Genomic DNA, 14,381 nt, shown 5'->3' with positions numbered 1-14,381 from the left:
TGGTCTTCTTTCCTTCTGACTAGGTAATACTCTACTAATGAAAAACAGGGCTTCTTTATTTATAATGGCCTTGGGGTCAATTATCAATTTATCATCATGTCCTGTACATTTAAAATAAAATATGCTGTGCAGTATAACCATTGTACAAAATTGACATTAAGTAGATTCCCTGACTTTGGACTTAATAAAAAATACAAAGAGTGCTGCCTAAAAGGTTTCTCCAACTATAAATTCTATTAGGTAGCTTTTAATACAAGATAGTAGGAAACTGAACAACTAAATTACAGAGATTTTCTTCATTGCTGTTTTTTGTCTCATACATGTGAACTGTCACAGGACGACAGTTTGTTAATTCACAGAAACAATATTTCATATCTCTATATCAATAATTTCAAAAGCTGCCAAATTTTCACTTGTGTCAATTTCTATAAAAGTCTTAAAATAGTTGCATCTGACATTAACCTATTTGCATGGGACATTCTGTTAATCCTAAGGAACATATGCTTGTAACATGAAGGACAAAATAATCCGTTTCAGGGTGGTGCGACGGTGGCTCAGTGGCAGAATGCTTGCCTGCCACGCTGGAGAGCTGGGTTCGATTCCCGGTACCTGCCCATGCAAAAAAAAAAAAGAAATCCTCTTTCACGTTTACGAATTAATCTATATACATCAGGGTCAGACCATCTTGAAACTATCTTCCTGGAAGGTTGTGAGATAAAAACGATCTACGTTTCATCTCCATTTGAAAAAAGCACTAATTTCCACACTGGCATTTTATCATCCACCCTGAGACTCAGGTCCTGTTTCTGTGATGTGGGGGTCCGCATATCCTTCCCATGCATATGCCATAATTCACACAACTTAAGGCCACAAGACTCCAGGGGAATAAAAAGAAGACAAAGTGTTTAAGGCTGATCCTATATTTGAGAATGTGCGGGTTTTTTTTTGTTGTTGTTGTTTACAAATTTCTGATGACAGAAACTACCTGTTAAGTCATACCCAGTGCAGAACTTGATATTCTAGGTATTCTACTGTCTGCTTCTTAGAAGAAATAGCTCTACTTCAATGTGGCTGTATTAACTGTTGCATTGGAAAGCAGAGACATAGAGTACGTCTATCTCTGCAGCAAGTTCTACTGGACAGGGACCATTAGGGTCCGTTGTATCTCCATTGCTCTTTACATCTCCAGTTGCCTTGCTTTTGAGATTGGCCTAGTCTGGATCTGGAATTGTGGATTCTTCCAATTTTACATCCCTGCCTGCTCCTTACAATTAATGTTCTCTGTTGATAGGAGTAGAAGTGGAAGGTGAAAATGAAAGAGTGGAACATAAATGAAGAACAAGATATGAGGGTACAATATATTAATAATATCATAGGACTTTGTCTCCCTGTTTAGAAGATTGTTTTTAGGAAAACATATTCAGCCCACAGAATCTCTAAAAATCCAATATGAAAGTATAAAACTACATTGAAAAATTACTTTTGTTGGTTTAAATGGCTGCCAGAGCAGGGTATTACTTACTTTCTCAGTAACCAGTTTTCCATTTGTAATTCTTCATATTAATTTAAATGATAAAAATAAAATTTAAGGCATAAGAAAACAAATTGATATATAGATAGATAGATGTATATTATGTCAGGGAAATATAAATAAAATATCTGGTTTAAATACTGGTATCTGATTGAATTGGAAGTACTGAAAATATTTGAACATAATTTGCTCTATGGAATTCAATTTCTAATAAGCCAAACTATTTGAGCATATTGGTATTAGGGCCAAAAAAAAATGCATTTCCAGAAAAAGAATTAAACTCTTATTTCAAAGGAACATTTCAGGAAATACATATACTGAAACAAACATGAGTAACTGTCTGTGACACTGATTAAAGTACACTTTATTTTATGTGAACTACAAAGGCTATTCCGTCACTTTGCCAGGAGTAACCGAGACAGTAACTGGCTTTAGTTACAGATAACTCTTCCATTTTAATTCTTTCTCACCTTTTAATCTTAAAATGAGTCTTCCAAATCATCCCAATCACACTTGAAAAACTCATGAAAATATCTCTTAAAAATTCAGCACCTCTGAGGCAGGCCACGGTGGCTTAGCAGGCAGAGTTCTCACCTGCCATGCCAGAGACCCGGGTTTGTATCCTGGTGCCTGCCCATGCAGACAAAAAAAGAAAAAAGAAAAAAATTCATCACCTCTAACTGCTCTAGAAAGAATGCCCTACATATTAACTGGGGGAGGGAATAGTGTTCTTTGAAGGAAATGCATTACCTGCTAAGCACTTTGACTCTGGGTCTAAACTTTGGGTAAAGCACACCAACAGGTTGTACAGACAAGGAAGGTTTTCAAGAAGCACCTTCTGCTAAGCCCTCCCACAGCATGGCACGCCCAGATCCTGTCTGTGCAATTGATGAATGTACTTCAGGCAGGGCTAGGACACGACTCAGTACAGTTCTCTAAACGGTGATAAATGACCACCTTTGTGTGAAATGGGTTAGGTGGGAGGGCCACCCTTTGACAAGGCAGAAAATGAAATGATTACTGTTAGATTCTATTGACTTGTCTGGTTAGAACAGTTGTGCCTCTTCCTAGAGGTTAATTGGACTTGAACTCAAGAAATTAAGAGGTCAGTTAGGGTCACAGTGACAGCAGGCCCCCTTTTAACTTACTGCTAATAACATTTGGCAGAAGGAGGATGAATCTGGGAATTTTTGCCTGGGCGTAGTTCAATTTCTTTAAGAGTAATGGTTTGTACAAATTATTAAAGAAAACTTAACTTTGTAGTGCACACAAAACTGCAATGTGTTTTACATTCTATCTGAAACTCCTATATAATCATGGATTTTTGTGAAATAATTAATATTAGAATATATGCCCTGGTTTATTTCAATTCTGAAAAAAAATTTTTAGGTAGATAGATGATAGATATAGATTGATATAGATATAGATATTCTCATTAGAGTGAAGCCTCTCCATCAAGATATTAGATTAAAATTGACTAAGATATGCTGGAAAATGATATTCCAATTTATGCATTGGTATCTATATTGTTACTCAAAACTAAATGCTAGCCTTACTCAATCATAATAAATATAAGGCAACAGAATTAAATATTCCACAATATATACAGTAAGAAATATTCTAAATCTTTTTAAATTCTCTGATTTCATAAGTGTATTTGCAAGTATCACACATTGTGACTTGAGAACATAGTAAAGAAGTTGGAATGTTGTTACTACCTGAACAAATAAGCAACTTCAGTCAAATAAGATTTCAAGTTCACTGTTCTTTCTTTGGTGACTCTTCACCCAGGCCCTTGTTTGACACTGACCTTGGCGCTTTCCCATCATGCACCTGCTACACTACTGAACCCCATAAAGAACCCCAGTGAGAAGCAGAGCCCCAAGAGCTTTGCCTTTAGAGGGCAGAGGTAAGGAGGTGGTATCCAATGCCAGGGAAGGGAGCCACAAGGGAGACTTGGAATATGACTGGGCAGTATTGTCCAGATGGTCAGGGACGGGGCACATTGCCTAATTAGTGGCGCTCCTCCAGCAGCTGTGTTACCAGGGCAATGTAAGGGGGGGGGGCTCCTTGGTAGGTCACAAAACTGCTCTCTGGCCCTCTAGCTTTTCAGAGACCAGTTTGTGCAGGTCAACTACTCTAGCAAAGAAGAAACGTAGGCACAATGAAGAAGTGATTTTTGTTTCTTTGCCCAAGACAATAACTAGGCTTTGGTGATCAAGCACACAGCTTTATATGCATATGCGCGCGCACACACACACACACACACACACACACACACACACACACACACACATATTTCTCTCATATGTTATGGCAACCAAATAATAACAAAACCACACATAAAGTTCTAGGACTACTATCCTATCAAAGGAGCATAGTATACTAACCAAACTCTCTCAACCACCTGACACTAAACCTCATTGCTAGTTTATGTAATAGATTATAAAATACCTAGAGTAAAAGAAATATGCTAGGTTTGATCTATTCAATATAGAAGAAAGTGCTCTAGCTTATCAGGAAGTTCCTGATCCAGCCCCATCTCTGCCACTTACTCAAAATGATCCTAGACAAATCATTGAAATATGCTGGTTCTCATTTCCATCTGTAAAATGAGGGCATTGGTTGAGCTATTCACTAAAAGCCCTTATAGATTTTGAAAATCTGAGGGTCTATGGCTGTGGATCTCAACCTTGGCTGCACATTAGAATCACCCAGGGAGCTTTAAATTGAATTCATCTCTGGGGGTGAACCTGGGTGTTGGCATTTTGTGCAAGTCCCCCAGGTGCTTCTAATGTGCAGGCAAGGTTGTGACCCACATCTCTATGATATCATCAAAGCCAGGCCTGATGCCTATAACTGTACCACTACTTACATTTATCGAGCACTTAGCACAGGCACTGTAATTGCCATTAATTATCTAAATTATATAATCATTGCAACCAGCTATTGATTGGGTATCATTAGCCCTGCTTTACCCCATTTTATAAATATGGAAACTGAGGCTTATACAGAGGAAGTAAATCAGCTAAAAGCAGCCAGCTGAAAATTGGGGAGCCAATGGAACTGGAGCTTGTGCTTTACAGCCTTAAGACACCCTCTGATCTGCTTCTCTGATATTGAGTCTCTATTGGAGAATCCATGATGGGATAGATGTAACTGCTCTTTGCAGCCAGAAGCCCAATGCCTTGCCTTGACTGAGAGCATATATGTCTGCATTGATGCATCTGAAGAAAATGTCCATTCTGGATTTAAACCCCAGCCTTCACAGCACCCCTATATGAGCATGGGCAAAGTTTTTCTGGAAGCTGAAGAAGTATATCACTGCACTAAAGTCTTGGCAAAATCCTTGGGATCCTCCCTTGCAGAGCTAAGAGTGTCACAGATGACAGAATATTCAGATTTTTAATTTACTTTTCTGTTTCCCATTTAAATTAGAAATGCATGATGTAGAGTCAAGTTGGATCTTAGCTGATCATAAAATTAGTGTATCATTCTCTTACTTATTAAGATATGGCCTCAAAATTATATTATATTAGACTAAAACACATACAAATACGGGCACATTTTGCATTTGGAGGTACAGTAGTCAAGGGAATGTACCAATTGCATTCATATTCTTTGAAAAACAAAGCCTGGCCTTTTCTTTTTTAATTAACAAATCTTCGCATGCATGCATTCTATACATGATGTACAATCAATGGCTCACAGTATCGTCACATAGTTCTGTATTCATTACCATGATCGTTTTTTAGAACTTTTGCATCACTACAAATAAAGAAGTGAGAAGAAAAAAGAAAAGATTTATACATACCATATCCCTTACTCCTCCCATCCGTTGACACTAGTGTTTCCATCTACCCAATTAATTTTACCCTTTGTTCCCCTTAAAATTTATTTTATTTATTTTTTATCCATTTTTTTCTCATCTGTCTATATCCTGGATGTAAGGAGCATCAGACACAAGGTTTTCACAATCACATAGCCACATTGTTAATGTTATATCTTTATACATTTGTCTTCAAGAATCTAGGCTACTGGAACACAATTCAACAGTTTCAGGTACTTCCCTCTAGCTACTCAAATACAACATAAACTAAAAAGGGATTTCTATATAATGCATAAGATAACCTCCAGGATAACCTCTTGACTCTGTTAAAAATCTCTCAGCCAATGAAACTTTATTTTGTCTCATTTCTCTCCTTCCCTGTTTGGTCAAGAAGGCTTTCTCATTCTCTCGATGCTAGGTCTCAGCTTATCCCAAAAGCCTGGGCTTTTTAAAGAAATGCATCAAAATATTCTGGGTAACTTATAGTAAATCATCAAATGACTATTTAGTAAAAATGTTTTGATGCTCCAGGACCTGTTTGAAACTTTTAAAGATTATTAATTTTGTTTTTTGCTTAAACAAGAAAGTTAAAGAGTAAACAAACCTGAACTCACTATTTTCTTGTGAGCTTATTCTATAGGCATCTCATGGGAGGAATGCTTGAAAATTCTCTTGCTAGTTGTTAAATACCATCAGTCCTCCTCAGCTGTGTTGTTGTTTTCTGTACTAGTAGGGTTACTCAACTGTTTTATTAAATCCTGATTCACTTGAGAGAGAGCTGTAGGTTTGCTGTCATTCAGCTTGGCTTCAGTTCAGGAAAAAAGCACCAACCCATATTTGGGGTCAGACCCAGGTGAGAACAGATGTATATAGATACCATACATCAGTACAGATCTTCCACAAAGGAAAGCAAAAGTAGATTCTTTTCCTTTGAAAATAATTCCTCTGATATATACTGCGGCCTGTCCACAAAATGCAAACATTTATTTTACAACAATGCCCGATTAAAGGTAAGACAGCAGGCTACAGATGCCATATATGTATTCTTTTAACCTCAATCTTTTAAATATAACTTACCCAAATAGAACGGGTAACTTCAGGGCATATTACCATGCTTTAAGTGAGAAAACGAACTCATTCAGTCCACCAATATTGACTGAATACCTTCCATGTGCTTATCGCTATGCTAGGCACTGAGATAATTGCAAAATTATATTGCAATTTAAATTGCAAAAATTCAATATGCATTATTTTTGCCCAGTCTTGATGCTTAATACTTGGTTACTGTAGCAATGTAGTCTGGACTTTTATGCTTTGCATACTACAGAACTATTCATTTCTGATAATTTACAGTGCTTTATACTCTTCTCTCATTGTGTTATTAAAACCTTATAAAATGAGGAGTTATTAGCACTGATATCTGTATATTTAAATTGGGGAGCAATTAAATTGCTTTCTTATACTTTAAAGAGCCAGTGCAACAGAGAAACATGCCATTTAAATATGACGACTATTTAAAGAAAGTGATACTAAAAAAGAAATGTTTTCCTCTTCTCTTCTACTTTCTCGTTCCTTCCCTTCCTTTCCCCTTCTTTTCTTGGACTGGGCTTTTGCCCTGGTTGGTTATTGGGAATTCAAGTTCAGGTTATAGCTGGAGACATTTGAGAAGAGAAGAATCCATATTTCTCAAGATAATAGAAAAGTGAATAAAAACAGGAAGGAAAAAAAGAAGGAAATAACAAAAGAAGTTGGAATAATGGAAGGAAGGCTACGTGCTGGGAGAATGAATGAAAGCTCAGTACTGGCAGAATGCCCAGCATAACTGTTATGAAAACGACTGTCTAATGTAAGACTGAAAGCTGGTTTTATGTGATGTGCTATGGGATTCATCCTTATGCCTCCCACTTATAAATGCTCATTTTGCTTTCTTCCTGGCAACTAAGAAAAGGGTGGAGTTTCACACCTGGGTAGACGGAAACAGTGGATACAAACAGGAGGCTGAAGAAAGTGTGCTCATGGCATCTGCAGAGATTTTGGGGAAAGATTTAGACATCCAGAAAACCTGACATGTAAATTTGTGGCCTGAATTATCCAGTTTAAGAGATATAATGTTAAAATGCAGATTGAATGGTATAAGGAACCTCAAGGCTATCTCTGGGTTAATAGAACCTCAAGGGCCTTGAGAAATGAGGACTGAGGTGTTTTTACACCACGTTTTTTTCTAGGTTGCAAATGGCAGCAATAGCTTTGGAACTCCAATTCAAGTGTTTCCTTTTGTTCTGCTTTATTTTCAATAGCATCGTTTTGCATTTTTTTGGAGCATATAATATAAAACATTGTTTTCCACCCTCATTCCCCTACCACTTCTTTAAGCTTCCCAGTCTTACTGGCCTCAATTTGTTTTTAAATGCATATAGCAATTATACCCAGGGTTTTCTTGGAAAGCAAAACAAGATAATTGGATGTGAAAGTGCCTTACATACTGTAAAGTTCCATAAAATATAGGGTACTGTTATTGCTGCTACCCAATTGGGTAAGAAATCTGTATAAATATGTTCTCTTTCATTTGCTGAGGAACTCTGAATTTATTTTAAAATCAGCAACTGTTTAGAAAATATACTCTGCTCTTAACTGATATGGTACACCTTTCTATTACTGAGTTTTCCAGAAGACACGTACACTAGCACACTGAGAAATATACACGCATACACACACCCCTAGTGGAAACATCAACTGCGGAGGCGGGAGAATGGATAGAAGGGCGCTGAGGGTGCTCAACAGGCCGAAGGGAAAACCCTGACTACTCTATTCAGCAGTCGGTCTGCCTGGAATAATTCTCTGTCTCAGTTTCCTCCTCTGTGAAACTGGACCAAGGACCTTTTCCATGGGATTGCTGTGGAGTACAAAGGAGATAAAAAAGATAAAGCGGGCTTTCCCAAATGCCCTTAACAGGAGTGTGTGTTTGTGTAATCCTTGAAGAAATGACCCATGAATGAAACGGGAATGTCAGAGGACAGCATGCAGAAGACCTGGCGAGGAGAAGACACACATGGCAAATGCCTTCTCCCTTCCTTCTTCTTAAAACCAATCTTTTATAGATTTAATTTTGTGAAATTAAAGAGAGCTTTTTTGCTACAGCCATGATCATATTAAGACTTGGTTTCCTTTAGTCTATTAAAAAAAGAAACAGGCATGAGAGATAAACAAGGAGAAGCAACTAATACATACTTATTTTGTCCTGCAGTCCCCTGTCAATCCTTAAAACTGTTTACCTCAGTAAAGCGCTGCCATAAGATGGCTCTGATTTTCTGTTAGGGGGATTGTGATAATGTTAACACAGCTCCACCGGGTCTGGCACATGAAAGCATAGACCCAAAGGGTAAAAGCAGTCACTGAAAGGGAAAGAATAGAAGGGCTTTTAAACTCTCCAGTTTCTAGCGCGCGTGAGATCATATTGGATGTGGTACAGACGTTGCTTTGCCTTGAACAGTGGGGCAATTCAAAGACTCTTGTATTTTTGCATCACAAGCACCAAAGGGAATATTTACATTTTAATCCATTGCATTTTTAAGCTTTTAGTGGACATGTAGAATATGGCGATTTTGTCTCAACTTGAGTTAATGTAAAGACAAAATGTTTTAAAGGTAAACATTTATTCCGATAAATGTTTTTATTTCATCAGAGATTTAAACAAGAATATCCAAAAGTGAATGGAAAGGTAAACCAACCTTTAAAAAGTGAAATAGTAAGAAAATAGAATTATAACAAAGATATTTTGTTCCATCTACTAATTGATGCTTAAAGCAATTTAATTCTTGACTTGCTTTTAGATACTTAGAAATTCCCCTCACTCTAAGTTACTCAGCATTTGATAAGGATTCTGAGGCTTTGGACATAGTTTATAATTGAGTGTGATAAATAAATTTTTAAATGTCCTAAATGTTTTTCCTAAACCAAAATATTAAATTTTTGCAGTGTAAATGCAAAGCAGAGCAGATTGTGAAGGCAAAAAAAAAAGATCTATTGCAATTATTTTAGTTAGCAACCTAACTAAAAATGCATAATACACTTATAGGATGTGATATTTCATTTTTGCTTAGAATAAGCATGAGACTCTAAATTAACATTATGGAAAATGCTATCCATTTGGAAAAATACTATCCAATTTGATGATAATCAAAAGTCTCAGCAATAAAAACTAAAATATGTTACTGACTTAATATCAGTAGGAAAGTACTAAATACATTGTAATTTTACTTTGAAGAAAAGAAAATCAAAGACCAACGAAGTAAAATGAGTTCTCATTCATGCAAATATATTTCAAAAAATAATAAAGCAAAAATGTAAGAACTTAGAATAATGAAGTAATTCTTAATTGTATATAGTCCCTAAAACTCATAAGAACTCTCTTGTATCCCATGAACTCAATATTCCAAATATCAACAAAACCAGATGAATACAGGATGAACTGAGTAGCTATGTAGAAATGGGTATAAAACTGAACTTTGCAATATTAACCTAGTAGTATGCATTAATTCCTTCTGTTGATGTTCATACTATGCTGACTAAGTCTGGTCTGTCAGAATATATGGGTATTTTTCAAACTCCATAAGTATAAACTATGAAGTATCCAATGTACTGTTTAATTGAAGCTTTTATCTTAGAGGAAAAGGGTAACTGAATCCTTTTATTTAAGGTGACAGCAATATATTGGTAGAAGATGAAAAGAGAAACTCTTTGTTTAACCCTCCAAAATTCAGATTTAAAATAATTTTTGCCTAAGCAAAAGACACCATGGTGACAATTTAATGCTTTTAGACTATCTGGAACCAATGAGCCTTTTCTAACATTCCGCACCAAATTTCCAACTGAAGACTCGCCTTTCCCCTGCTATGTGCAGTGTGGGGGAGTTGGTAAATCAGGTCGCTGGGTCCTTCTACCAGGAAAGTCTGGTTTTTTAAAATTTATTTTAGAGACTTTCTCTTACTCCCTGTGCAGATAAAAAGTAAGAACATGACAAATATATTCAAATGAATGTTTTTCTCTCAAGAGTTAAAGAACACAAAAAAAATAGAAGGAAAAATGAAAAAAGGTCATGTTTGTTCTTTGGTTTTGGTTACAGATCATTGCCTCGTATTGCACCATCAGCAGCTTTCTGGCTCATCAGCATTCCTTGATATTCTGAGCAACTCCGTTTTCTTGTAGCCATTTTTTTTTTTTTGGCCCTAGTCAGATTGTTGTTAGAAACTAAATATCAAGAGTCAACAATGCAGTTCACCTGATTCTTATTCCTTTTAACTCCCAGACATGCCATTATGCATAAGTGAGTTCAGAAAGAGTAAAGCCAAGAGCTAAACTGGGCATCATGCAGTACACAGCACATGAGCTCCTACTGTACATGTTGCAGGCATTGCTTTGTTCTACCATGTATTGCATAAACATGTACAAGACATGGTCATGAGGGCTGGGATGAATCAACTCATTTATTCTCTATCACAAACATATAAGATAGCTGCTATGATAATGCCCACTTTCACATGGAAAAGTTGAGACCTAGAGAAGTGAAGAAGTTTTCCCATGTTTCAGAGCTAGCAAGTAGCAGAGTTAGATGAGATAAGCACCTCAGAGAAGAGCTAAAGAAAACATAATCAATATGATAAGATACATGGACAAAGATTCTCCCAGAGTTTTTCCCTCTGCTGCTGGAGGGATAAATTCTTTTCTCCTCCCCCTGTTATTTCCTTCTGTGGAGATGTATTTATTTCCCTCAGTTTTGCAGGTTTGCTTGGTTAGTGGATTGTAGCCATCGATCCAATTTCTCAATTGAGTAGATCTAATCTATCAAAAGTTTTGACTTGAGATTGACAAAATAAATTAATATCTTCCTTCTTCATTTTTTTCTGAGTAAATATCTGGTCTAAGGGCAACATTTCCAAAGTCCAGACCTCAGGGAAAGGAGTTAAGTTGATTTTTTTGTCCTAAGCCATAGCATTCATTGCAACTTTTTTTGATACTCAATATCTCATTTAGATGCTCAAATCTTCAAAATCCCTTCTACCATTTTTTAGTTAGTTCTGACCACATATAAGAGAAATTATAATTTAGTGAGGCCCCTAAAAATCTAAAGATACATGTTTTCATCTTTCAACACTGCCTCCATTCTTTACATTATAAATTTGTAGAACAATTTACCATTTTTCTTAATATTAGCAGTGGCTAGAAGAATGTCTCACCATAAAGCAATTCTCATATTCTTCATCTTTCCGGAGATGACACCATTGAGCTCACTGTCACTCCTAACATTCATGTTCCCAAAATAAGTGATAAACTTGGCTATTTTTTTATAAAGGGGAAAAAGGAGGCATATAAAAATCACAAAGGAGAACACATGCATTTAATAATCCTTGAGGTTGACAGAGATGAAGGTATTCATCTTTCTTTTCCCCCTGGCAGCCCATGAATATGATAAAAATTTCTGATAATCTAAACATTTTTTCAACAGGCAATATTAAAACACATCAGCAAAACTGAACCCACGCCAAGATCATTTAGTAGCTCAATAGGGAATGCTTTAAGGAAAAAATCTTTGTCATTGAAAGGTACAAATGGAAGGAAGGAAGGAAAGAATTTGCAACTTGTAGCTTTATGTAAGGTGTATCACCTATCTAAGTACCGCTCCTCCTGCCTATTCTATAAACTGAATTGCTTCAGGTAGAGTATGCCTAAAAAGCTCCTGCAAATAGAGAAATCATAGGATTTCTGAGCCAGACCACTCGTGCCAGAAAAGGAATTATTGGGTAGTTCGCTCAAGGATTATCATTAAGAAAAGTGAATTCAAACATTGGGTGGATGAGATGAGCCAGGACCTGGCATCACGGGACTGAGAAAGCTTTCTTGACTAAAAGGGGAAAGAAAGAAATGAGATAAAATAAAGTTTCAGTGACTGAGAGATTTCAGAGTTAGGAGGTTATCCTGGAGGTTATTCTTATGCATTATATAGATATCCCTTTTTAGTTTATAGTATATTGGAGTGGTTAGAGGAAAGTACCTGAAACTGTTGAGCTGTGTTTCAGTAGCCTTGATTCTTGAAGACGATAGTATAAGGATATAGCTTTTACAATGTGACTGTGTGAATGTGAAAACCTTGTGCCTGATGCTCCTTATATATATAGATATGGAGAGATGAGTAAAAAAACATAGGGATAATTAACAAATAAATAATAGGAGGCATAAGGGGTAAAATAAATTGGGTAGATGGAAATACTAGTGGTTGATGATAGGGAGAGGTAAGGGGTATGGAATGTATGAGTTTTTTCTTTTCATTTCTTTTTATAGAGTGATACAAATGTTCTAAAAATTGATCATGGTGATGAAGACACAACTACGTGATGATTTTGTGAGCCACTGGTTGTAGACTATGGATGGACTCTACATGAGTGAAGATTTGTCAATAAAAATATTTTTAAAAAAACCCACAAAGTTGGGTGGAGCTCTCTCAACTTTCAGTCAGAAAATTATTGAGTAGTGTGCTTTTCTTTTGGGGGAATAGGCAAAAGATTAGCTGAAATCACATGACCTGAGGACTTTTCCAAATAGGAACCAAGACCACCTTCTAGAGGTGAGATGACCTTCCCTTTCTCTTTGTGTTCTGATTATCTAGACAAGCTTAGATCATCAAGTACAGAACATAAGCTATAAAAATATGTTAGGATGCTATCATGATAAATTGATACCTTTTTTAAAAAAATAACACTTTCAAGACCGTTGTCTCTCTAACCAACTCATCCTTAACTATCTATTGCAATTGCACAGCCATAAGCTGCTCGTCGAGAGACTCTCCTTTTGATTTGTACATAGAATTGTTTAGTATATTGAAAATTAGTAACTTAAAATCAGGCTGCTGTAAAGATAGTGCTGTGAGTTACTGTCATTCTGAGAAAATGCCTGTTGTCATGTCAATCCATCAGAAGATTTAGCACCACCTAACTGATCACCATAGCGTGGGGCGATGTTTAGAATTTTTTCCCTCAAGAGTAACCACTTCAGATTCTATTTAAATCTCATTGGTACAGTTTGTCTAAAATCTAACAATATTAATAATGAAATGGTTTATTTTCCATGATGTAAGATTCAATGGACTTTCCTTAGAATTCTCGCTCTGGATTTTTCTAGTTAAGGACTTTGATATTATCTTATTTTAGTTTCTTCACTGGTAAAAGGGGATGCAATGTTTATTTAATAGACTGGCAGTAAGTTTAAATTAGACATTGTAAAGCATTCAATATATATTGATACTGAAAAATGCAGCTAGTAATATATGATTATTAACAAAATCAGACATCATGAGTTTTAAAATCCTTATGTAAAGATCATAAGCTTTCTGTAGAACTGCACAGAGCTTTTAGCCTTAGGGAGAGTTAAGTTACATGTCTCCTGTGTGTGCTAAGCACAGATTTACTTGAAGAGCCAGGGTTCGTAGGGCTGGAACCAGATCCCATTGATGGAGCTAGAGGCCAGGAGAGAGCCATAGATTAGCATGAAGAAGTGGTCCAAATAATACCATATCTGGATAGAAGGAGTTGGTGGAGACTTCTTCCCACCCCTTCCAGTCACAATTGCTAATAGCATAAGCTAATAAAAACAAATTACATAACAAAAATAAAACAAAAATGTAAGAGAAGAAGTGGCGGTGTTAAAACAATGCAAGAAATATTTGCCTTTAGCAGTTAAACTCAGACATTATGCTGTGCGGGAAAAAAATGGCAAACAAAACTTCGCATTCCATCTGATTCCAGTTATTGAACATTCTCTAAATAACAAATTATAGATGGAGAACAGGTTCATTGTTGTCAGGGGCTAGGGATGGGGAAAGGGGCTGTTGGTGTGGCTGCAGAATAGCTCAAGGGAGCTGCTTTCAGGTGATGGAACAATTCTGTATCTTCAGAGTGATGGTGGTTATACAAATCTGTACATGGAATGCAATTTCGTAGAACTACACACACACGCATACACTGGTAAAAA

The 14,381-nt window shown here is 36.4% G+C and overlaps 1 long non-coding RNA gene across 1 annotated transcript in view; it reads right to left on the bottom strand.

Annotated features, from left to right (window-relative positions):
* LOC143646222 (uncharacterized) overlaps nt 1-14,381 on the bottom strand; it is a 90,925-nt gene that overhangs the window by 17,868 nt on the left and 58,676 nt on the right. The gene's annotated exons all lie outside the window — the stretch shown is intronic.

This window comes from Tamandua tetradactyla, chromosome 9 (genome assembly GCF_023851605.1).
Source record: "Tamandua tetradactyla isolate mTamTet1 chromosome 9, mTamTet1.pri, whole genome shotgun sequence".
NCBI classification, from domain to species: Eukaryota; Metazoa; Chordata; class Mammalia; order Pilosa; family Myrmecophagidae; genus Tamandua; species Tamandua tetradactyla.
The sequence above is the reverse complement of the archived record's forward strand: the minus strand, read 5'-3'. Positions and strand labels throughout refer to the sequence as shown.